The sequence below is a fragment of the Hydra vulgaris genome, chromosome 14 (assembly GCF_038396675.1).
Source record: "Hydra vulgaris chromosome 14, alternate assembly HydraT2T_AEP".
NCBI lineage: Eukaryota > Metazoa > Cnidaria > Hydrozoa > Anthoathecata > Hydridae > Hydra > Hydra vulgaris.
In genome coordinates, this window is record NC_088933.1 from 10,115,161 (window position 1) to 10,142,632 (window position 27,472).

General features: G+C 29.6%; 1 long non-coding RNA gene across 1 annotated transcript; it reads right to left on the reverse strand.

Moving 5' to 3' along the window:
• Positions 1-23,501: 23,501 nt before the first annotated feature.
• Positions 23,502-25,561, reverse strand: LOC136090699 (uncharacterized). Its single transcript, XR_010643650.1, has 2 exons — positions 25,470-25,561; positions 23,502-25,198 (listed from the first exon to the last, which is right to left on the reverse strand). It is a non-coding gene; the product is annotated as an uncharacterized LOC136090699 (long non-coding RNA).
• Between the last annotated feature and the right edge of the window lie 1,911 nt (positions 25,562-27,472).

The following is a 27,472-nucleotide window of genomic DNA, read 5'->3' on the forward strand; positions in this document are numbered from 1 at the left end:
CTTTCAGGATATTTTTATACATGAAACGGTCCATTATTCTATCGTTTCGATGTATTGGACCCAGACCGTTAGCAGAAAAACACCCTCAGACCATTACATTGCCTCCATCATGCTTCACAGTCTTATGGCAGTAACGTAAATCGAAGCGTTTTCCGGCCGGTCGACATACACGGCAAATGCCATCGCTCCTAATGATGTTGAACTTCAATATATCACTGAACAGGGCAGTTCGCCATTTCTGCACATTCCAGTCAATATGAGATGTAGCAAACAGGAGTCTTTTCTTCTGGTTTTTTAGTAAAATTAGCGGTTTCTTTGCACGGCGTCGAGAAAACAATCCGGCTTCAACAGCACGTTGTCTGATTGTTCGGTCCGACACAGCCAGCTCTAATTGCTTTTGTATCTCCACTGATAATATCCAGGGATCCTTCTTGACGGATCTGACGATCATAGAATCCTCTCTAGAAGTGGTGGAACGCGGTCTTCCACCTTTGTTATCTGCTGCCAACTTCCCCGTAGAACGATATTTGGAACATAGTCTTGATACGGTCCATTTTTTCACGCGATTTTTATCACAAATACTTTTTTGTGACATTCCATTTACGTAATCGCCAATAATTTTCTTTCTTAGTTCCAATCCAAGACTGTTGGGAGCCATTTTTGCATTTTGAAGTCATAAAAATAATAAAAATAAATAATCACGCTTCTCAAGGCTTACCGTGTTACATTTACCTTGTGATGATACAATAATGCTCTGTTGAACACAACGTCTTGGTAGGATGGGGACTGTATTGATGTAATGAAACACTTGTTGTATTTCACTTTTTGTATTGATGTTCTTTGATAAAACACTTTGATAAAACTCACTTCGATAAACTGTCTTGATAATACTGACTGATTGACTTCCATATACTGACTGAATTACATGTCGATTTACAGGTCTCTTATATAGTAAAATGAACCTGTGTAAACCTGTTCTGGAAGATTCTAGATGCTTCTTTTCGATGCTTCTGGAAGCTTCTGGATGCGTCTGTATGCTTCTGAATGTTTCTGGATACTTCTGGATGCTACTGGATGCTTCCAGATGCTTCTTCTGGTAACTTCTGGAAACTTCTGCATGCTTCTGGCATTAAAAAATTTCCGTAACGTTAACACGGACCAGACTTAAGAAATGAAACAAACCAAAAAAGTTGCACTTATTTTGTCCGCTGCAAAATGGCACTTGTCAACGAAATTCTGCCTGTGTGCTATCACCTGTCAGCTGATTGCTCATGTCATGGCATGCTATGACTCCAGACTCCTGAACTGTTTGCTGCGGTAGTATAGTTCGTTTTTAAGACATGTAAAATTAGGAACACTTTTTAGCATCGTTCGATGTTAATTGCAAATGTATATATATACATATATATATATATATATATATATATATATATATATATATATATATATATATATATATATATATATATATATATATATATATATATATGTATATTTATATATATATATATATATATATATATATATATATATCCATACATATATATATGCATATATATATATATATATATATATATATATATATATATATATATATGTATATATATATGTATATATATATATATATATATATATATATAGTGGTTTTCATAAATTCAGACGCACTCATTTCTTTTTATATCAGCCGAGAAAATAGAATTAGCCTCACCTTTAGGTTTCGTTCTAATTCAACAAAAATGGCAGTGAAACAATTATGAAATCTACTTTATTTCTTATTATCTTCTACAACAACTAAAAAGTTTATAAATTGGTAAGTTTGATTAATAACAAATGGAAAAAAATAAAAAGTATTCAATTTGTGGAGAAAATTGAATTAGCCTCATTAACGTTACATACAAGAAAATACAGAAAATATTTTGTTTTTTTGCTCATTTAATATTTAATATTGCTTCCTGATTTTTTAATGACTTCAAATATGCGACTTGACAATACAAGTTGCAAGATTTTGATTGTTTCTATAGATATTTCATTCCAAGCTTGTCTGATACGAGTTTCCAGCGCCAAGGTGGATTCAAATTGCTTACCATTTTCATAAACCTTTCTAGAAAGTATTCCCCATAGATTTTCAATTAGGTTAAGATCTGGACTACATGCGGGCCATTCCATTACGTAAATATTTTTTTCTCTAAACCAAGCTTTTGTAAGTTTTGAATTATGGATGGCAGCATTATCTTGTTGAAAAGTGAAGTTTTCACCCATCAATTCCTCACGTTCCTCATGTTCACGCAAACACCCATCAATTCCTCATGTTCAAGCAAACTTATTTCTAATAAGTCAATATAGTCATGTGAATAAATATTTGTTGAAATTCTTGTCAGTGGGAATTTTCCAGCAAAGGAAAAAGCTCCCCAAACCATAAAAGTTTCACCACCAAAGTTACAACTTATCCGAATTTCTTTCTTTTTTCAAAGATCGTGCCAGTAATGTTTATCGCCACCAGGACCATCTAGATTAAACTTTTTTTTATCACTAAAGAAAAATTGATGCCACTCTTCCTGCCAAGACAAGTGTTCTTTTGCATATTGTAATCTACCTTCTTTATGACGAGAAGTTAGTTTTGTTTTAGTTTACGCTTTTTCCAAGGTGTGTTTGGATCTTCATGTAAGATTGGTCTCACACGTTAAACAGATCCAGGTAATTGTAAATCAAGAGAAATTTGAAATACAGTCATGTGCTGAGCAGCAGCACGACATACAATAACTCATTTAGTACGATTAGCAATTTTACGTTTGCCACCACTTCCCTTATAAGTTCCATAATTAACGCCAATCTTGAAGTAATTATTAACCACTTTTGGAGATCTTTTAATTTTCTTTGCAATTTCCCAATTAGATAAGCCTGAATCTTTGTATGCTTTAATTACTGCTAACTCTTCATTCATTAAACGGTTACGACGTTTCATTTCAAATTAAGGTATTAAAAACCAAATGTTAAAAACTTTATGAGCACTGATTTAACAATTTTTGTTTAATTTACAATTAATAATAAAAAACTATAAATAATAATAAAAAGTCACAATTGCGTATTACCAGATCAAAATATACAAGTAAACTGAAAATAACTATTGATGAGGCTAATTCTATTTGTTACTGCAAATATCGAATATTATACACTTTATGGTTTTATCAAAACCGTAATTCAATTATGCTATATTATAATCTAAAAATTTGTTGTTTGTAACTATAATTACATGTGCGTGAATACAAAATATGATAAATCTAAATGATAAATCTAAATAAAACTAATTTAAAAAATCTAAAAAAAAAAAAGATGATAAATCTAAATGATAAATCTAAATAAAACTCTAATAATATTTAATTGTAAATTTCGATCAATATTGCGGAAACATTCAAGAACCTTTTCACGACTTCTGGAATACGAGCGAACTTGGTTGGAAGAAGATGTAACAGTTAACAAGAAAACGTTGCAGTTGTTCCAGGTAGAAATTGCAAGGAGTGGGAGATTTAGGCAATAGAAGCAGAAGATCTAAGGTAATAATAAATCAATTAAACTCAATTTAATTTAAAAAATAGTTTACACGCTTTAATATTAAATATTATCTTGGTTAAGGTTGCCATATTGGCTGAACATTATGCAGAAGCATTGGCATTAGCTTGAATAAAAAAAGCCATTAGAGATCATAACAAAAAAAGACTTTGTTGTTCTTATGAAAAATGCAACAAAATTAAAAAAGTTAAAAGCACGGAGATAATTTTTCCAATAAAAATGAAAACCGATGATGCCCTACAATTCAGTGTGACCTTTTTGATAAGCAGTATCAAATTATTCAAAATTCATCAATAATGCATAATGCAGGTATTTATTCTTCTCTTCTTGAAATTAAGAATGAGAGATACAAACGTTATCCCGAGGGTTTAATTTTGATAGAAATACCTGCTTCAACTCTTCTACAGGGTATGTTTAATCATACAAGGATATTACCTTTTACGGAATGCCAAGACTCTATAAGAATGTTTGCTGAAAGTGGGGGAAGGTTTAAAAGTTTACTTCACTTTAAAGGTGGTTTTGATAGTGCCCCAGTCAAAGTATCTATAAAAAAATATATACTGATACAAATATTGGCGAGGCCAGGCCCAAGTTACCGAGCAAAGTCTTTTCGTGACAGCTATTGTTCCACTTAAATTAACCATCATGAATGGAAATGTATGGTTAAATAAGAAGCCTTCTTGTACATTTTACTGCAGAGCCCTCTCCAATATCAAAAAGAAACGGAAGATTTGATGAAAAATTAATATGAACTTTTAAAAGCAGAATGGAATAGACTAGTCAAGTTTAAGGTAAAGTTAGTAAATTAAAGTTAAATTAAAAGATAAAACGATTAGAGATTGCTTAGTCTATGCATATAAAATATGAGCAATCGGAATGTAAACAATAACATAACAAAATTGATGATTTTTTAGTTTTCTTTATTATATAAACAAATGTTAAAGAAATTACGTTGAAGAGCCTGAAGAGTCTAAACAAAAAAGTACGAGCTAGTCTTATCAGTTTCATATGTAAACCAATCGATTAAAATTACTTTGTGCCGCTTTTAAAGTAAATTCATTCAAACGGGTAAAAATACCCGACCCGCTAATAGACAGCAGCCCGCAAAGCAGGTATTTTTACCCGCCCCGCTTGTAATGTGTTAACAGTCATTTTACAATGTAAAATGACTGTATACTATGTGTTATGGTTAACGTTCTTTTGGATGATCCAAAGCAAGATTTTGTCTTTTCAATAAAACTCAGAATTAAGAGGTCATTTTATTTCAAAACTAATATATATATTTACTAGAGGTGTTAGTAGGGTCAGAAAAAAAAATGTTGTGAATTAAAAAACCAAACCAAGCAAATATATGTTTAAACAAACTCCTAAAAAACTTGGGCACAGTTGAATTTTGCAGGGCTTTTGAAGGTAGGACGAACTTTGTCCATAGAAAGCTGTCTGTCTACTTTTATCCGTTATTTTTATCTTGGCTGCTGTAAATATCAACATATTGTTGCACCATATCAACAAGCCTCCGAATTTTGATTGCACATTTTTCAAAAACTTTGAAAAATATTGAGTATAAACATATATTGAGTATACTCGGAAGCGCCATGAGTCTCCACGTCTTAAAAGTCTGTCTTTTCTTTTTTTTTTTTGCTAAACCGTGAAAACTAAACGTAAAGGAAAAAAACTCATCTATCAAAAGGATAAACTTAGTAGGTATTTTTCAGTTTGGGCTCTTTTTTTCTCCCCATTTATAGATGTTTAGCTTCACCATGTTTTCATTTTAAAATTTTTCAGCTAGAATTAGTGACATCTATATCTCTAAAATTAACAGCAGCTTCTTTCAGAATGCTCCTTGTCACTTCTGCTTAATATTTTATGAAACATCACTTATTGTAGCCATAACAACAACGTTCCTAGCAAACACATCTATTAGAATTCATGCTGCTACTTTACTGTGGTGGTGGAACTTTAATAGCCAGTAAGCTCAAAATTTAAATTAAAAATGAATCAAAACTTGTATCAGAACTGAGTTCATTTTTATAATTCGACTCCTTTGATTGCACTTTCTTTGTTTTTTTTTCTTCCTGGTACTCTCTGCAGTTAGCAAAAAAAAAAATTAAGTTTAACTGAAATAATTAATAATAAAAATATATATTCTAAGCTTTTTAGTTGTAAATTTGAACCTTTCAACAAGTGGTGGGTATAGAAAGAGGAGGAGGGGGGAGGAAGCTATAGGGTTAGTAGTCCCCCATCCTCCCAATTCCTTGGGGACTTTTTCAGGAATATTATTATGTAAGTTGACTATTATAATAAATATAAAAGGCTATTAAAATACATTTTAACTTTGAATTGATTGAAACTAAGTATAAATATTTTTTTATAATATTTATACTTAGTATAGATATTTATAATATTTATTAATATAATATTTTTTAAGTATAAATATTTTTAAAGTTAATAAATAGGACCGGAATCATTATTTATCCTTCGCCTTGTGTTTTTTTTCGACCAGTATTTTCGTAATTACTTGTTTTAGACATCCTTATCGACACCACTTAAACTGCTACTGTAAGCAGACGAGTTGGAGTTTTTAATTACAAGAGGTTTTAATTATTGGAATAGAGAATTGAATTATAAAAAATAAACTTTAACCAAAGATAAATTGAGGCATTTTAGATATAACCTACCCATAGTTAGGTTATATACTTATAAGTATCTACAAAAACATAACAAAGGATAAAGTAGGGTCAGTAATTTCAGCATGACAATAATTATAGCACACCTTCATAAGATATCAAAAAAATTTTATTTGTTGAATGTTAAAATCGTATTTGAGTATATTTTAACATTTTAATTGTAGCAAGGTAAACAACATTTTAATATGTTAGACTTAAACTTTCATTTTCTTATATAAATACGCTAATTTATAATTATTATAGCTGTCTAAACATTTTTATCTTTTTCAAAACGTAGGGTAAATGATTTTTTCTAATGAATTTTCTGCAAAATCGTTATTTACAGGGTTTCCCACCTCATTTCGAAAACGTATCATTCAATTTCGAAATTGTATCAGCACATTTCGACTGTTTTGCATTCAATTTCAACAGCGCTAATAATACTTTAATATACAAATAAAATATTTAGGTTTTTTCTAAATTCATTAAGATAATAAATTTTTGGTTTGTAAACAAACTAAAGCTTAAACAAAAGGTTAAAAATCACGTTCAAAATTACTATACCGATTTAATGAAAAATCATATACTATCACATGCTAAAGTGGAAACGCATTAACGATGGTGTTTCCAGCAGAATAATGACCCTAAACACATTTCAAAAACTGCAAAAAATTGGCACACATCTAATGAAGTAAGTGTTATGAACTGGTGTAACCAAAATCCTGACCTAAATCCCATTAAAAATTTATGGAAAGAGCTTGAAAGATGTTCCGCTGCAATTACTTCAAAAGGCTATGCCACCAAATTGTATAATCGAACTTTGATTATTTATCATTATTATTATTTATTGATTATTACAAATATTTATTAAGGGAGATCACCCCTCTAAATTTAAATATAGGCAATAGAAGAAAACTTTTTAAGTAATCTAACACATATTATAATGAAAACAAAAAGTTTTCTTTTTTTTTTTTGGTCAACAATTGTTTTTTTGGTCTTTTTTTGATCAGCTTTTCTTTTTTTATCAACAATTGCATTTATCCAAAAAAAACCCCCAAAATAAGCATAAAATATGATTTGCGTCGGTAAAGTGAAACTTTGGTATTAGAATAGGCTTGAATAGGTGCATGAGTGTTTTAAATGGAACAGATTTGGAAAAAGAAAATTTGGGTCTAAGGATATGTCCACCAAAAATGGTATTATAAAAAAGGTCAATTTTTGAAACGGAATAAACAGCCATACTAGTGTTTTCCGAAAATGGTGTTATAAAAATGGTCAATTTTTTTTTTTTAGGTTATTTAGGTGCTCCCAGAAGTCCTTACGGTCTTATCACGAAGCACCGCGGGAGAACAAGAAGTTCACGCCTCCTTCCTTACCGATGTCGCTTGTTGAGTTGGAGCCGGCGTCGAACCTCGGACCTCCGGTTTCTGAGCCAGAACTCCAACCACTGCGTCACAGCTGCTCAATTTTTGAAAAGGAAAAACAGCCATACTAGTGTTTTTCTTACGATATCAAAATTCTGTTTCATTTAAAAAACAGGTCTTATTAAAAGGAAGATATGCTGAAAATTTGAGACAAAAAGCTTGAGCAGTTCTCTTGCAACATTAGTTTTAAAAACAATTTTTAGAAATTAATTACTTTATATAAATTGTAAATATTTTTAAACAATATATTATATTATTATAAAAAATTGTTGCAGTTTTATTAATTTTTATTAAAATATGTTTTTGTATACATCAGTTCATCTATTTTATGAACCGCATATTAGATTTCAAACGCGTAGTTTTATGCGAATTTTTGCCCGCTACGCACACCTGTTTAGTCTATTTCGCTACCCGCTTATAATGTGTTAAAAAACTTGTGTAGAATACAAAGTCTTAAAACATTTCTATAATTTTTGTTAACTTGCATATATTTTCATAGCTTTGACGTCATAGCCTGAAATCTTTTAATATTTTAACATTTTTTATATTTTAATACTTTTATTAAAAGTTTTTAAAGGATTTTTCCACGCAGAAATCTATGTCGCAATATTAATTTTTTTTTAGTCAGGATCGAAACCGAATTATTAGTACAATTGCGTCGGAAAACCTTAATTATTTTCAACTTAACGTTGAAATTATTATGAAATTTTCAATGTTTATTTTAACGTTAAACTTATGTTAAAAAAACGTTGATTTCGTAGTTTTTTTTTCATCCAATTATCAAACTCAATGTTGAAACAACGTTAAGCGCTTGCTGGGCAGGATCAACAAAAACTTATTTCTTGTAAAAAAACGTATATGGTGCTTTTTAGACGTTTCTTCAGGATATTAGAACAAATGCTTATAAACATAGTAGATAAAAAGAAGATAAATGAAAAACATATAGTTTTATTAAGTTTTATTTATTACGAAAAAAAAGCTTCAATCATACAGATATTTTAATTCAAAATAAAAGTTTTAGTTAATCTACTAATGCTTTTTTTCGAAATGAAGGGCTCAATTCCCGGAAAAAATTTGACGGTTTTGCCGTTCGACGATTTTGTGATGCTTTTAAAACCTCACAAAATGTGATTATTTAGTATTCATTTCTATATCAATACAAATCATTTTTAGACCACCTTATTTGTCTAAATTTATTATCATCGGTTTTCTAACTTTATATTCCTTAGTAAAAAAATAATTTTTTAGTCACTAAATATACAAGTATTCTTACCTTCAATTCTTTTTAATGGTTTCTCAATCTTAACTAGATAATATATACACACATGTATGTATTAAATAGTTAACGATAAGAAGACACGACAGTTGATTTATGTTTTCATAGTTCTGATGTATAAATAAAAGTGCAATAGCATTTAATTTGTCAAAACTTGAAACATTTTTATCTGTTCTTTCGACTTTACATTTACTAACTCATCTGTACCGTGCCAGTTGCTTAGACAAACAAGGTCGTTCACATTTTTAGATGATAAAGAAATTCTCTTCTTTTGTACAATATGACCAGCAAGAGAAAACAGCTTTTTGCAAGGTACGGATATTGGAGGTGTTGCCAAGTATTTCTGTTCAATCGAGGCCAGCCTTCTGTGTGAGCATGCATGTTTAATTTGCCACTGTAATCAAGGCCGGATTAAGGGTCTTCGGGGCCGGGAGCCGAAAAATATTTGGGGTCTTATTCCTAAAAAAGTGTATTTTAAATGAATGCAAAAAATATAAGATTACTTTTCTATTTAAATAGAAACTTTTCTTGTTTTCACATTTGCAAAATCAATTACAACATCTTGAAAATTTATATTTTTTAACAGTGTTCTTTCAATTGTCATTAAACAAAGAGCATTTAAACGATCATTTAACATTGAGGAACGGAGATCATTCTTAACTATTGCCATTTTTTAAAATGCTTTCCCTGCGCTACAATTAATAATGGGAAGAGTAAGAAAAATTCGATATGCGATGTCAACATTGGGAAAAACTGATTCTAACATATTCCTACCGATTGCTTGTAAACATTCAAGAGCTGATATATTCTTCTCATTTGCCATGAACTTGGAAAAGCGGATAATTTCATCAGAGAATTGTGTATCTAAGTCTGAAGGATAAATCGTACACAATGATTTGGTAGCAGCAACAATGACAGGAACGGTCATGATCTAAAAACTAGTTAGAAAACCAAACTTTCTCTCTGCAGACTCGTAGGCAAAAAGCCTTTATTTTAAGCACATTTTCAACATGTCTATATTTGGGAAAAAATACTTGATTTTAAATTTTTCATTGCCACTAAGAACCGCTTCATTCTTGCTATTTTCACCAAACCCAAATTTGCGCGTCTTCTTTCTTTTATTTTCATGCTTGTACTGATTAGGAATAATGATTGAGAACCTTTTAGCGCTTTCTTGAATGTTGAGAAAATTTTCACGAACTGACGTCACATATTCCAAAAGAGATTTAAGCAATCGAACACCAAGATCCAGATCTGCAGTTTTATCGTGAAGTTTCATACTAGTAGCATCAAATCGTAGCATTATTCTGTGCCATAGCTTCGTCATAAATGCAACATCCAAAGATTTCATTTTTTTTTTAAGTGCAGTGGCTTCGTTTTGTGTCTGACGTTTTTCATCTTTATCCAGAAAAATTGATTCTAATATCTCAAGGATATGATTGTAGTTTGAATGTAAAACTTTAGTAGAAATGGCTCTTGCTGACCACCTGGTCCCACTCAGGCTTTTAATGGTAACTTTCCTGTCCTTTCCAGCACCACCTACAAGACCTGAAAAAACTATCTGACATCTGTGAGTTGAAGAAGCACAGAAGTTATACAGAAAATAAAGAAACCCAAAGATATCGGATGCAAAAAAACTTCAAGCATTCAAAAATTCTTCTCAGAACTTTCCTCCAGTAACGCTTTTCATCCTCCAACTGCTGTTTTAAATGAATATCAATTTTTCCGTTTAATGTAACTTTTCCAAAACAGCACTGGACTGCATCAGAATGCTGCTTGTTTTTTTCGTGTCTATGCATAGAACGCAGTCCATGTCCCCAGTCGTTGAATCCAGATCTAAAATTTTCGTCTGAATCTTGAAAAAGCAAGCAGAAGAAACAAAATATTTTTCCTGTGGATGGTGAATAAATAAGCCTCTCTTTCGAATTTCACCATTTTTCAACTTAAAAGAAAAATAGATAAGAGAACAGCACCTTATTTTGGTGTTTGTTACTTTTTTAGATTTTTCAAAACTTTTGTCTTTAACATTTTGATCAGGAATTTCTTTTATAGAAATCCAGTAGCGCTGTGCATCTTTCCAATCCGTCCATAATGCTGGGTCAGATTGACATATTAACAAAAAACAACGGTGCAGCTTAAGTTAACGATTAAAGATAATAATAAGTTTAATAATATTACTCATAACAAAAATAATAACAATAATAATAGTAACAACAATAACATAAGAAATAATAATAATGGTAATAACAATAATAACAATAAATTTAATTATTTATTCCTTCCTCTAAATTCCAAGGTATTCTTACATTGCTGTATGACACATTTTCTTGCTGCGCTGTTGAATTGGATAACACCAATAAATTGTTCATTGAAGAATTATCTGTTACGTTCTGCAATTGTGAACTTTCTGCAGTTGGGTTTGATTCAGTTGACAAACATTGATTCTCCTCTAATGTTTTAATGACTAATTTTTTCCGATCAGGACATCGGAAAAAATTATTCAATTTTGGGAATTTTTTTAATGTTGTTTGCTGTCTGTCACATTTATTTTTTTTCAGTTTGCGTTTTAAACTTCCGCTTAGATATTTTCTGTACATTATTGTCCAATTATTGCAAAAATAATTGTAATTTTAATTTATAATTCTTTAGTGGTAAAAAAAAAAAAGAAGTAAAGAACTAATATTTAAAAAAATATATAAAATATTTAAAACACATTTACCAATAAATATAAAAAAATAAAAAAACAAACAACTATTAATTTAAGTGATATTATTTGTTCTCAAATAAAATAAAAAATTCAAATCAAAATGCCAATTCGCATTTCTTGATAAGTAATTAAGCACTTTAGCATTTAACTTATGTCGTTTATTTCACTTTTTCAAGTAAGTAGAAAAAGTTCGAACTTTTTTTTAAAAGTTTAGAGTTTTTATTTTTAATTACATGAGAAATTAATGGAAATAATTTGATTAGAAATTATCAAAATTAATTTCCTCAGATATTAATATAACTAATTTAGAATATCAAGTCATATATAATAAAAAAAATAATATAAAAGTTAAGAATCGGGGGCCCCACTGATACCCTAATTTTTGGGGGCCGGGCGCCTAGGCTCCCAGGAACCCGAGTTAATCCGGCATCGACTGTAATGGACATGCCTCTGTCCCGATGATGGGCTATACTCTGCATTTACGCACACTGTTCTCAACCGAGTTTTCCTCGTGTTCAGAATCAGACTCTAATAAAGCAACCAATAGAGTAAACTTCCTCTTTCATGACTTTGATATTGTTTTTTCTACAGGTTCTTTTATAATAACGCTCTGTTCCTTGAGTAAGTTAGTGACGGAGACCCACACCTCACCTCTCTCAACTCCGGGTCTGGGTACTTGAGGTCACAATCTGAGATAAGTGTGCTGACATCATTTGAAATGTTCCACTGAAATATTCAAAGAAAAAAAGTGTCAGAAAAAGCTTAAACAAAATCCAATTCAACAGGATTAGATTTTATGAAGAGATTTAATCCTAATAAAAAAATAAAAAATAATTTAAATAAAACTTTAGCTTGCTTACATTTTAAATACTAGTCTGATTAGACATAACTTGTATTAATTATGATATGAGTGACTATGATACAATTAAATAAGGTATTTATGATATAATACCATGAAACATGATATGATTAAATATGATATTTACATTACTTACTAGACATTGTTCAAATCTTTGAATAGTCATTTGCTGACCACAGATACAAGATTTACGAACAGGGGTCAGTCTGTTCTGATGGAGAAAACCAATCAGATGCTTATGCTTTCAATAAAGTCTGCAAGAGAATTCATCTTGCTTGAAATTGTTGTGTACTGAGGTGAACTCGAAAACGTGCTTAAGTCTAATTTAGTTTATTAGCCGATGAAAATTGACTTTTAATTTTCGTAACGAAAATTTTCGTTGTTTACCGAGTTTGAAGTGCGCCGTTTTGAAGTCCACCAATTCTTTTACTAGCAATTTTAGCATTGTTTAAAAACAAAAATAGTTTAAATGTGTGTAATTAAAGCTGTGTAAAGCAATGCTACATAACAAAACATAGATTCTTTCTAATAATTCTTACTAATAATATTAAAATTGCATTTATGAATTACAACTTTCTGCAAGCAAAATAAAAAATGAAATTATAAACTTAAAAAAAACTAATTTATTGTTATCGACAAATTTAAAATATACTTAATTATTGTTATCGACAAATTAAAATATACAACTTGTAAATAGCTTTTTACAAATTTCAAGTAAAATATTATACAATGATATACATAATTTTTAAATATAAACACTTTTAAATAAAATACAATAAAAAAGCACAATTCACTGGGCGATTAGCCACTTTATTTTTAAAAAACCCTTTAACAATCTGCCTCGATATCAAATAGACACGTTAGTTTATTAAGATAACGTTAGTTTATTAAAAACACGTTGTTTTAACGTTAAATAACCAACGCTAGTTTATCAGCAATAAACCAACGTTCAAGTAACGTGAAAAATTCCAACGTTAAACTTTTATACATCACTATGACGTTGAAACAACGCCGTATTGTTTAACGTTACTTTATCAACGGTAAATCAACGTGAAAGCGACGTTGAAAGTTCCGACATTAAAAATTTCAACTTTGCTTAGGCGTTGACACGACGTCGTTTGCTTGCTGGGATCAGTCCTACAAATTAGAGTCCGGCAAATTAGAGAGGGTATGTTTGACGTACCTTTAGTAATAACGCTTTTAAAGATTTTCCAAAAGTCTCTAGTGCCTTACTTCTTACATAAAATAAGATTTAGTAAATTGCGAACAATGGAACTTAGAATCTGACGGCAACTTTTTACATTAGTTTCTTGTTATAATAAAAAAAACGTTTGTTCTCAATTATATTGATTTTCTGAAAAAGATAAAAAAAAATGGTTACGATTAGATATAGCAGCTGAAAAAGAAGGTGAAAAACATAGAGTGGAATGAGAAATAAAAGCTTCTATACCTGCCTATATTTTGAAGGTTACTCAGGTTACGTAGGAGGCTCATTTATTGGTGGGGAGATAAAAAAAAAGCATAAATCAAAAGACCTTCATCAAAAGAAGGCCAGTTAATTTTAGGATATTAATATGTAATGTAATGATAGGGTGAGCTTAACGAAAAAGTACAAGTCAAAATATTTATAAAAGTCATTTCATGGTCGACACCACCAAAAGGGGAATAAGAAGCAACTGAATAAAAGCTAGAGCATGAGGTTCACAATCAAGGAGTAAATGAAGGCTGGAATGAGTGAATGAAGGTTGTTATGGTTGTCTGAAATAAAAGCCTCAAAATAAACTATCTGAAAGAGAGATTGAGAAATACACTAGATATGAGGTTTAGTTCTTAAACAGCTTAAGTATTTCTTTGCAATTCCTCAATTCTTCAAATTCTTCAATTCTTTAAATTTAGTTGTGATTAGGCTGAATTTATATACTCTCTTTTTATACTGCTCAAAAACCTAGGCTAAAAAGTGATAATAAATTCTAAAAACAAAGTATAAAAATAAAAGAGTATGATAAAAATACAATAATAGAAACATAACTTTATTTCAATTTTAGACTAAGCTAACCTCAAAAATTAGCTTTTTAGTCGCTTCATGATTTATTATTGAAGGATGGTTGTTTAAAATGAAATTAGTACTTAGAAAAGACTTTCCCCGGTCTCCGCCAAAAGGTGTTTTATAATTTGAGTGAAATGATTAAAATTTATTTTTTTGAATAGCTTTAATTATCGTGCTTTCTGTCGCTTTTTTTTTAACGTTAAAACGCATTACATGTTAACGTCTGTTCACAAAAAATCCGGACTGATTTCAAATGTACACAAATTGTTCTAAATTTCGAATTTTCGATTCGAAATTTTTAAATTTAATCGATCAACAACAACAGTTTCATTTTGTGGCAAAATTGAGTTTAAATAATTAATTCAAATAAACATGGAGCATCTAAAAGCGAACGATGTTAGAAACGTGATTGGAAATTTTTATAAACAAAACATAAACAGTGGAAAGAAATTTACAGTGGATCATTTTAAGAAAATGGGAATCGCTAAATCTACAATTTATGACATAATTAAAAGGTCTGAAAATAGTTTGCCAATGAATAGAAAAATCGGTTGCGGCAGAAAACCTTTTAAAATTACACCAGAAAAGAGAGAGTCCATGATTGCAAGAGCAGAAGAGAGAATCGGGATTTCGCAAAGAAAATTGGCACTAAAATATAAGATAAGCGTTTCATACGTAAATATATTATTAAGTATGCATGGACTAAAGTATACCAAAAGAAAAAATGCACCAAAAACAACAGAAAAACAAGAAATTAAACAAAAGAAAAACTTATTAAAACTTTCAAAAACTTTTTTCAAGCCATCAAATGAGTTTGAAATCATCATGGACGATGAATCTTATTTCTGTGTAAATGGTGCAAATTGTTTACAAAACTCTGGCTACTATACAAAGGATAGTTCTCAAACTGATCCTAACATTAAATTCAACTTCAAAAAAAAGTTTGACGAGAAAGTTCTCGTTTGGATTGCAATCAGTCGTTTTGGTCATTCATCGCCATATTTTGCTGTAAAAAACTGTGCACTGGATGCAAAAACTTATTCTAAAAAATGTATTACAAAAAGACTTCTTTCATTTATAAATTCCAAGCATCAAAACATGAAAATTTTATTTTGGCCTGACGGAGCGAGATGTCATTATGCAAAACACACATTAGAAACTTACAACACTTTAGGTATTAACTTTGTCGAAGCTAAAGATAACCCCCCAAATGTACCGCAGTTAAGGCCAATTGAAAATTTTTGGGCACATTTAAAAGCAAAAGTTTATGGAAATGGATTTACTGCGAAAAATCTTGACCACCTTAAGAATAGAATTCGATTAAAGTTGAAAGAGTTTGATCCAGACTACTTTTTCAACCTAATGGATTCAGTCAAAACTAAAGTTCGAAAAGCCGCTGATTTAGGACCACTTTCGGTTATAAAATAGTTAACAATGTCCAGTCACTCATTTTAGTTAAAATTTTTGTCAAAAATCGATTAATTTTGTATTCAATTAAGAACAATTTTTCATTCCGGATTTTTTGTGAATAGACGTTATTTTGCTAAAATGTAAGCAAGTGTTAAAGAAAACTTAAAAAGAAAGTTTGAAGCAGATGAGATGTCTTTTCAGTTTTTGTACCAAATTTCCGATAAAGACTCGATTGTTTTACGAATAGTTTTTAAGAATTGTGCAAAGAAAGTAACAAAAACGTTTTTATTTACAATCTTAAAATGAGCAAAGAGGAATATTTTTTCCTGAATGGTCATGCGAATAAATATAATTGCAAAACATGGGACACCAAAATTCCAATAAAAATTGTCTAAGATCAAATCTAGCTTTTCAGATGTTTTTTTTTTCTTTCTTAAGTCTTGGCTTCCAATAATATTTTACAGATTTGTTTTTTAAAGAATATCGAGCACTCTTGTTTTAGAATACACAAACAAAATTTACTCACACATATATCTAAATTTTTTATTTAGTGGTTTTACTGTATTAAGTTTAGAAGACATTTTGGAACATTTAACATTTTAGAAGACAAAGATCATTTTAGAAGACAAAGATCATTTTAGAAGACAAATGAAGAAAAAATTTTTGAAGAAAAAGAAACATTTTAGAAGACAAAGATCAATAAATGTAGAAAAAATTGAAATTAAATTTATTACATAAAAGTTATAAACAAATACGCAATAAGACGCTCATTAAAAAAAAAAAAAGTAATAAGACGCTCATTAAAAAAAAAAAAAAATAGTAAAAATAATTTAACAAAAATATAATTATAAATATAAGAGCTAAAAGCTGTTCAATCATAGCCAATTATTTAAAGCTCAAATAGCAACTCTAAATGCTTCTCTCCATAAGCTTAAAATATGCAGATAATCCTGCCTATATCTGAAATGAATTTCTGTATAAATTGACATTAACGCCATTAATTCATTTCTCTAAAATTCTTCTCCTAGAATAAGACTTTTTTCTTTAGGTATTAAAAGTATTAAAAAGTTTAAGAACTTTGTTCAATAAAATCGTAAAAACGATTTATGAATGTTCGGGAAACAGTCATAAATCGTTTCCAGTCATTATCACAACTTTTGTTTCAAAAATATTAGATGCGGTTTAATTGATTTTTCCAAAAGGGCACCCATAAATTCAGCTCTGCATGAGTCGAATTTGTATGCAAGTTATGGAGCAATAGATATCCCGAAATTCCTGAAAGTTAATTTTCCAAGCATAGTTAGCTTTCAGGCAACTTGTCAACTGCAAAACATCCTTTATAAACAAACAAGTTTTCTGTTTGAAATCCAAAATCAAGTTTATTAATAATATGGTCTAGAAGAAGTAAACCCAGTTGGCACGGTACGTTTTTAAAACGTTTTTAAAACGTTTTTTAGACGTTTTTATAAGGTTTAAACCTAATAAAAACGTCCAAAGAACGTTTTAAAAAGGTACTGTGTCCACTGGGAAGTGATAGAATACCTAAAACATTTAAATATTAAAGATGACGATTGCTTGTCATAATTGATTTGCTTACCACATTTTCTAAACTTTATTTGTTTTACAATTAAAGTTATAGCTAATTCAAGAGCAGTATTAAACCAGTTATTGTGATAAGAATCAATACCAAACTTAATTTCATTGAGCTTGTCTTTTTTAATTGTCAATTTCAAGACTCTGCTGAGATATATTATATTTCTTATCATGGAGTCTAATTTTAATCTAAATCGTTTATCTTGGAGTTCTAATTTTAATCTAAAAAACTAAATCCATCAAATTTTTAAGTTTCATCAAGTTTTTTTATATAAGTTTCATTACTTCGTTTTATTCACAAATTTTCAGTTAAAACAAAAGAAAAATTAAAATAAAGTTGACCGTCATCAACTTTATATATAAAAAAAGAATTTTGTAGAAGTATTAATATTGAATAACTGTAAAGTTTTATTACGTATTTCTTCAGCAGCAAGAAGAACCGAAAAAAAGTTATGAACAAAAAATGCCTAGACCTTTCAGCTTTTAACTCAACAAGAACAACAGACAGGTTGCTTGACGAACAGAATAATATTTATTTAAACACGCCCTTAGTTTTGGACTAAAGCACGTTTAAATAGTTAAGAAGAATCATTAAACCTTAAAAAAACTTCACAAGATTTATAGTTACTGTCTATATACCTAAAATCAATAAACATTTCAAGATTGACACTATTGGATGCTTCATCATTTACCATTTTTTTGAAGCATATACTTTACAAAACATGTAAATATAAGAAGCTTTTCAAAAAACTTTAAAAATTTTTGTACAAATATGAAAAAATTTCTTAGTAGTTTAGGGTCTAATTTGCATGTCTAAAACCTCGAGTAGTTCGTAAGTCACCCTGTATAGATCGTAAATCACCTCGTATAGTGACATAAATTCTAACAAAAAAAGTTGTTTACCTGGTTTCAATAGAGTTTATTTAAAGCGACGAATTAAAAGCGAGATGACTGAGAATGAAGCGGCATTGCTGACAAAAATAACATTTGTTGTGAAATATTATCGCTATTTGTTCAATGATATAAACTGGGTTGGGATTGATTTATAGTGACGGGTGATTTGTTTAATTACTTGTCAGTATTCGAAAAGTTAACTCGAAACGTTAAATATTGCCAGGTGTTTAGTATAGTATAAGTACGGTACGGTAGCATGAACTTAGTTTTTTTGTTTCTTTATAACTTATCATTTAACTATCAAATTAATGAACTAAAACATCAATTTTTTTAGATTACATTTATGAGAAAAAATATCAAGTTTAAGCTGTATTTGTAGAATTTATAATCAAATAAACCTATGCCCCTCCCCTAATAAGGCTAATTGCCCCTCCTCAAAATGAGAAAGATAAGCAAGAGTTTAACTTTTGTTTTAAAAGTAATGTGATAGAATACTGTGTATAAAATTTTTTTCTTTATTTCTATACACAAACCTATGTGCGGTTGTGCACGCAATGAGACTTACATACGTCAGAAAAATTGAGGTTTTAGAGTTCGGTAATAATTAAATATAAAATGCATTTTAATAACACTTTCTTTATTTTCTGGTAACCGTAAAATTTGGTTGGATATTTATAATAAACATTTTGAAAGTAAAATACTGGAGATAGATACTCGAATATTAGACTTAAAAATATTTAAAGCCCCAAACTCACGTACAAGAGGTTTTGCAACATACATTACTACTTTCCTTCTCCTATCTTGCAAGTATGCATTTTGAATAATACTTCGTATTTTTAAATTGGTGTGATTATTAGAGGTTTTTTTTTTAGTTTGAAAAAGTAAACTCCTCGACTTTAATGGTTGAGAAGGCCACTAAAGTTGAAGAGGTTACTTTTTGTGGTTATAACCCTCTCTTAACTCTATATCTCCGAAACGCGAACCACGACAAAGAAGAACGCTGCGCTGGGAGAAACAAGTTGAGCGCGGTACTACCAGGAACGTGGTGGGATCATAGTGGTGAATTCGGAACTTCTCACTTATAAGGCGAGCGCTCTACCACTACACTACTACCGCAATCTTTTAGCCTTATAATATGAAGAGTTTCCAAAATATGAAGAGTTAAAAAAAAAAAGGATAAAATTTGTATATAGAAAAGAATGGAGACCTACTAATTCTTCTATTATATGCATCAAACATTTTGAAAATAAATGTTTTAAGAAAGGTAACACGAATCAACGTTTTAGATTAATAAAAAAAATAAAGCCTATTTCAATTATTTTTGATTGCTCAACTTTGAATGAAAAAGCTCATCATAACTTATCTTCTAAATCATTAAACCAATCACCAACGTAACTTTCAGCCAGATCAATATGAACAGTTTTATTAAATGATTTGATGAATAACTTTGACGATATTACTGAAAGTCTTGCTCCGGATGGTTTTTCATTCTTAAAGTGATGGTGTGTAATTTTTTATAATTTGAGTCATAGTACTTTATCTATTCGAAAAGTCACAGAGTGCATTCGTCTAAACAATGAGATGCTTGTTAAATTATTCTACAAAGGTTTACCTCTGCCATTGCTTCAGTGATTTCGTCAAGGAAGAGATTGCTGTTTATCTCGCAAAAGCATGCTTCATAATTTTTCTACCTACATTAAATCACAAGCCAAACAATTTTCATCTGTATTGACTGAATTACAGCAAATTAAATATATGAAAAAATCTATTTAATCAGCCAATATTATAAAGTATTTGCTGGTACTACGATATACTTCTGAGCAATCATACCAACTTTTGCGTGAAGAATTGCCTTTACCATCATTATTATTACTTAAAAAAGTAACTAGTCCAAATATTGATGCTCCAAGTTGTGCAAAATGTTTAAAATTAGAAGGTGAGTTATATTAGGGCGTTGCCTTATTTTTTGATGGTAACTTTTGATGGTTATATTAGGGTATTTGCTATATTAGGGCATATTATTTGCTATATTAGGGTATATTATTTGCTATATTAGGGCATATTATTTGCTATATTAGGGCATATTATTTGCTATATTAGGGCACATTATTTGCTATATTAGAGTTATATTAGGGCATTTGCTTAATTTTTTGATGGTAATTTTTGATGGTTATTAAGTACTTGCAAAAATATGAAGAGTATTTTGCTGGAGAGATGATTGGTAGTGATGAGTCTGGAAAAATGTGTAAGAGAACAGTTTGTTTTATGATAGATGACCTGAAACAAAACATTTCATATGTTATTAAAGCGTCACCTGAAAATACAAATCGAATCAACAAGCCGAAGATTAATTTTTATATACAATCTAAAAAAAAATTTACCTTTGTTTTGATGTTGTACAACTTATTAGAAACATCAGAAATAGTTTGTTAATTTATCAAAAAATTTGATTTCCAGACTTTAAGTTTAATGGATTTAAAGATCCTATAATTGTATGTGGGGGAGAAAATAAATAGAGTACCTTCTACAATATTTATAAAAAAGACCTCCCTCTTAAGGCTGATTTGCGTAAAGCACCAAAAATAAAAATTAAAGTATTACATTTTGGCAATCTTAAACAAAATTTTTCTTTATCACTTGCAATTTTTGATAAAACTACATCTGTAGCGATTCACTCATATTTTTCTGATCTTGAATGTAGTTCAGATTTTTTTAAATTATTTAGCAAGTGGTGGGTTTTATCAAGTTCTAAATGTCAGTATTCAACATGTAATATTTTAGGTAACGCAGTCGTTTCTGGAGATTAAAATTTTGAATTTTTTAGGGAAATAGCACATTGGATTGAAGCTTGGCAATCACAAAAGTTATCAAACTGTGAAAAGTTTACTTTGAGTGCTCAAACAGCTGCAGCACTAACAAGAACACTTAATAATCATGCCTCATTGATCGAGGACTAACTTAATGATGGATATTACTTTGTTTTTGTTCTGTAAAGAATTTTTATGTTGTGTCAATATTGATAAAACCAATCCTTATCATACTTTTTTAACAATTATTTCTAGGGGTGGTCTCACTATCCCTTCACTATCACTTTTAGATTATGTTTGCACATTTTTGTAATGATTGACGACTCCTATATCAAAATAAAGAAACTTGCATTAATTTAATTTACATGCACGACAAGCTTTACAATATTTGTTAAACCACTTTTATGACTCTTTTCAAACTTTTGTCCCATGCATGAGAAAACTGGGATAAACATTTTTCTTAATAATAAAAGAATTATCTCTACCAGCAAAGTTGCTGTTGATCATTTAAAATCTTTTAAAAAGAGAAAATTTGAGAAAACCTTATAAATTATATATAATATAATTATTTTATATTTTATTGAAAAAAAAATTATTTAAACATTTTATATAACTGTTCTTGTTTCTTAAATTATGTTTACTTACATTCTAAATTTTTAAATAAAGACTCTTCTTATTTATTTATTTCTTATATAATTTGTGGACTATTTAAATTTAGAAAGTAAAATAGTTTTGCAAATATATAAAACGTATCAAGTTTTTCGATCGTTACAATTTTAAAACTGGTCTTCTATTTTTTCTTCAAAATGCAAAATATTCAGCCCAATAAATAAAGTAGGCCATGTTTGTGGAAAAATCCAATGCAAATATAAAAAAACATCTCTCCACATGCCCTCAATAATTTGGTGAGGAACACTTTTGCCTCGTATATAATTGCCTCGATTATAATGACACAATTGATGGGTTATTACAAATACATATTTGAATATTGTCATTAAACATATTTGAATATTGACAGTTATGATTTAAATGACCTAATACAAGGGCAGATCCATTGGGGAAAGGAGGGAGGAAAAGATAAATAAAAAAGTAAACTAAAAAAAACCGGACTGTTATATCAACATGATGTAGTTTCATAGTTACATAGATTAAAACAGTTAAAGACTAATATTCAAAAAATACTAAATAAAAGGTTTTTTATTTAAACGTAAAATCCCCATCCACAGCTCACTTCTTTTTAAAAGTCTGGGTGAACCGAATCAAAATATTATCCTCGCCTTTCCTTCCTGGATGATCAGGATACAGCGAATCAAAAAAAGCTATTAATTGGATTCATCCCTGAACCAATATTTTTTACGAATCATTTTGAAATAGATTTTTTTAACTCGTATCGCTACATTAACATTTTCCAATTCAAAACCTCCACAAATACGCTTAAGCATATCATAGTTCTTTATTGTTGTTTTAAAGTGATCAAGTACGGTACCAGCAGAGTTATCATTGTATCAATTTATACATAAAACTCTTCTCAACCAGCCATCTATTAAACCACTGATATAAAACTTCTACCTAAATTATTGAGGTAAAGATATAAATCACTAATATATAGCGGATATAGTGTTTGGATTTATTTCTCTTTTAGCGAAATCTTTTGTATAAATGAGACCCCTCCCCCACCCACCACAACCAGCATCATGACCTCATCCTCTGCCAGGCACAATTACTCTCAGGTGCCAGAAAAATGTACCGTTCTAGTTTACTGATTGTGAACTTTTTCTCCAATCCATACGAATAGGGGTAAAAAATATAAATCATATTTTCAAAAGCACACAAGAATACCATGATTTTTCACACAAGAATACCATGACATTGCACACAAGAAAACTGGCTGAGTATTATTTTTATATTTATTGCTTATGTATCTTAAAAGTTTTCACTAAATTATCTTTCCTCTAAAAAATATGCACTAATTTAACTAAGAAAAATGTTGGAATACAACTCCGTTGCCCCCAGTACAAAGGTCAAAAGAGCCTGCCAAGAAATGATTTGTTTAAAGCACATTACCACAACAAGTTTCCTTTTTGTTTATATGTACGATTTTTTGTGCGGAACGATTGAAGACATATGAAAAAAATGCACCATCAATAAACTGCTTTTCCTTGCGCATTTTTATTTCTAATTTACATAAAAACTTTATATAAAATATATTGGTTTATACAAAATGTAATTCTATAAGGATATATAAAAATGCTTTTAAACTTTTTAAAAAATATGTCTATTATATGCAGTTTACATTAGTAATGATAAATTGATCACATTTAGAGAATGTCCTTTTCAAAATGTTATGAAAAGTAAAATTATACTAAGTACTGCTAATTACATCATTAAATATTGGATGTTTGGAATAAAACGTAGTACTAACATGCAATTCTTCGAGATAAAAATATGTAAAACATCAACAAACGAATACTATCCAACAATAGTTAATGATGAGCTATAGAGGCTTTGAAGAGCTATAGAGGTTACCAGATGGAGTTGATCTAAAAGAAATTTAAATAATTCAAACGAATCTTTTAGAAAAAGTCTCACCATTTTTTAGAAATATTTTAATAAACTAAATAAAGCAAACTCTTACTTTTTTTTAAAACGCACATATAATACAGTGGTCGGCCATCACATTAGGACCAGCTGTAATTTTTTGTAAATATCGTGTAAAAATAAATTTTTTGGCAAAAAGAAAAATAATGGTGTGATTTAAAGCTTGTTCCTTTATTTATAAAGTTATACTTGATGAAAAATAAACAAATAAAATTAAGCATTTTGAATATTTATTGGTTATTACAATAAATTATATAAAATATATATTAAGTATTAATATTTTGTAAAACCGCCTTTATTTGCAATAACTACTTCGATTCGTCGTGGCATGCTTGCAATTGAACTTTTTATAGTTTCTGTCAACTCTGGGTTATTGTGCCAGATCCTGATAATATATTCCATAAGATCTTGCTTGTTAGTAAGAATTTTTTTTCCAACTTCTCGCTTTACTATTTCCCAAATGTTTTCTATGGGGTTAAGATTAGGTGAGTTGCCTGGCCATGGCAATATATCTACTTTTTTCTGTTTTAAAAAAGCCATAACACTTTTTGCTGTGTGGCAAGTTGCACCATCTTGCAAAAATGTAAGATTTTTGATATTTTTGGACTTCTTTTGAATTTTTTTGACAATTTTAGACCAAACTGCCATTTGAGGAAGCAACTAGTTCTCCAGAACTTCTTTATACTGGTCCTGCCTCATTGTGCCAACTACTTTGTAGAGACGCCCTGCTCCTTGCCCACAAATGACAGACCAGATCATTACTGAAGCTGGATGCTTGACTGTTTCCACAATGCAGTCAGGATGAAACTTTTCGTTTGTTCTACGACGAACAAAAGCTGTTTTGTCCATCATTACTTGAAAAGTTGATTTATCAGAGAAGCAAATCTAAAATAATGCTTATTTTAAATTATAATATTTATGAATATATTTAAAATATTTTACGAATATGAATGCGAATAAAAATACTTTTTCCCAATCCTCAACAGACCAGTGACGATAGTTTCGAGCCCACTCCAGTCTCTTTTTTTTCATGAGTGAAGTCAGTTTTGGTTTCTTGACTGGGCGATGACACATCAACCCCTCTTCTTTCAGCCTTCTGCAAATGGTCCGGTTTGACACAGCAATACCAGCTTCATGGATAAGCTTAGTCATTACACTTTGTGGCTTTTTTCTGTTTTCCAGGCATATATTCCGGATAATACGATCCGCTCTTGGTGTTGTCTTTCGTTTAGAAGGTGGTCTGCTTGGGCCAAACTCTTCCCCTGTATCAATTTTTTTTCTCACTCGCATTACGGTTTGGTGAGAAACCTTTACAATTTGTGCAACTTTTCGCTGAGAAGATTTTGTATTCTGAAAAAGACATTTAATTTGACTAACTTTTGTTGGTGTCATATCACATTTTTTACCCATAGCTGAAAATTTAAATTAATAACTTTAAAAAAGACTACTATTTGGTGTCTTTACATAAACAGGAAAAAAAACATAAAATCCTTTATTTAAAATTAATGACTTACTGATTATTATTAAGTTCAAAAAAAATAATTAATAAAATAAATTACAGATGCTTGAAATAAAAATAAATCATATTTAAACTTCAATTAAACTAACAACTAAAAATAACCTTAAATTGTCCAATATGCACCAATTTGATTATGACAGGTGATTGCTGACAGCCAGAGTTGCCAATTGATAACATTTTTATTAAATATTACTAAGAATAGAAATAACTTGACATGTAACAAAAAAAAATATCATATTTATTTTCTCATATGAGGGTTTAAGCAACATATTTGAAATAAATTGTAAAAAAAACGTGTGGTCCTAATGTGATGGCCGACAACTGTAAATAACTGTACTAACAAAAAACATAACTTTTAGATTTTTGCAACATTTATAATCATACATTTTAAATAAAATATGGCAAATGTTTAGGAGACTAACACCAATAGAGAGGCGGAAGCAACTTATGATCGCCTCCAGAAGAGATTATGAAGGAAAAGTTATACGGGGCCGCCTCCAATTGCATCTGCCTCCCAGCTGGCTGCGGCCTTCATATTAGAAGCAGAAGTCTTCCGTTGGCGGATGTAATATTAAATAATTAATGTTTGTTTTAAAGTTAACGAGCAAATGAATATTAATTAAATCAAAGTTTCGTATTTTTGTTTAACTTATTGAAAAAGTTTTCACTACTCAAAAAATAAATTATTTTTTTAAGAAACTATTGAATAAATTGGTAGTTTAATATTAAAAATAAAATTTGAAAATTGGAAATTTTAATTTTATGCCATTAACAAAAAAATATTTTTCGATAAAAAAATCTATATGTAGTTAAAGTCACAGATTTTGATCAAAGTTTTCAAAACAAATTATTTTTTTTAATTAATTGCATGGTTTAATAAATTTTAACAAAGACCGTCTTACAATAATATTCAAAAATAAAAGCCTATGCTTCTCGTTTCAAATAATATATAGTATACAAAAGAAAACAGAAAGGGGCTCAAAAAAGACATTAATGACAAGACAATTACCTCAACTTTTTCATAGAGTCCCTTCGACAGCCTTTTTTTTTTAATTAAATTTAAATGCATCACCTGTTGTTTTTTTACAATTTGTGTTGTATTAAATACATCAGGATTAACATATTAACATTATGTAATGAAAATTTTGAAAGTAACCAAATTTTGAACATAAACGTACAGCACCAAACCTAAACGTACATTTGTCTTGTAAAAAAACAAAAAAATAACAATAATAAAAGTTGTTGTTATCTTCCACCTTCAGGTTTTAAACTTCAATTTACTTTTATTCGACATTTTAACAAAAACCAATCAATAAAGGAAGTTTTAATATTTAATATTTAACAACTTTAATATTTATATAAATAATAATGTTGTCATTGAATCTTATGAATCACCAAAAAATACACTATTTAAAGTGTTAAATAGTTCAATGGGAATTTTTTTGGACCATTTAAAAGCTAGTCACACCGATTTTCAAACCAGGTGATACAACCAGTTTTACAAACTATGCCCGATCTCTACTTTGTCAGTTTTTTCAAAGCTTTTAAAGAGAATTTTATGTAACGTAGTTTATAATCACATAACTTTATAAAATGTACTATATATTAGTCAATAAGAATTACAAAAAGCAACGCAACTCAACAGCGCACGCAATACTCTAAACTACTCGCAGCATTACTGAATCCTTTTGAAACTCATACGTTGGGAGTTTTCATTAATTTATCAAAAGCTTTTGATACAATCGGTTGTAAAACTCTCCTTCAAAAAATTGAATATTATGAAATCAAAGAAAATGTTTTATTGTTACTTACAGGTTTTTTAAATAACCGAAAACAGGTTGTTTATAGAAATGAAAAAGAACCTGCAAATTCATTGTTATATAACCTGTGAAGTACCCGAAGACTCAGTATACATGGACCCTTTCTCTTTCTCATTTACATTTATGTCCTGGGTAAAAAAAGAAGCTTTAAATTTAATTGCATTCATGCTTGCTGATGACATTAAATTTTTTTTATCTGATAATAGCAAATCGCCATTATTTCAAAATATGAATAATGAATTTGAAAAAAATTCTGATAGGTTTTAAATGAAATGTTTAAAATCT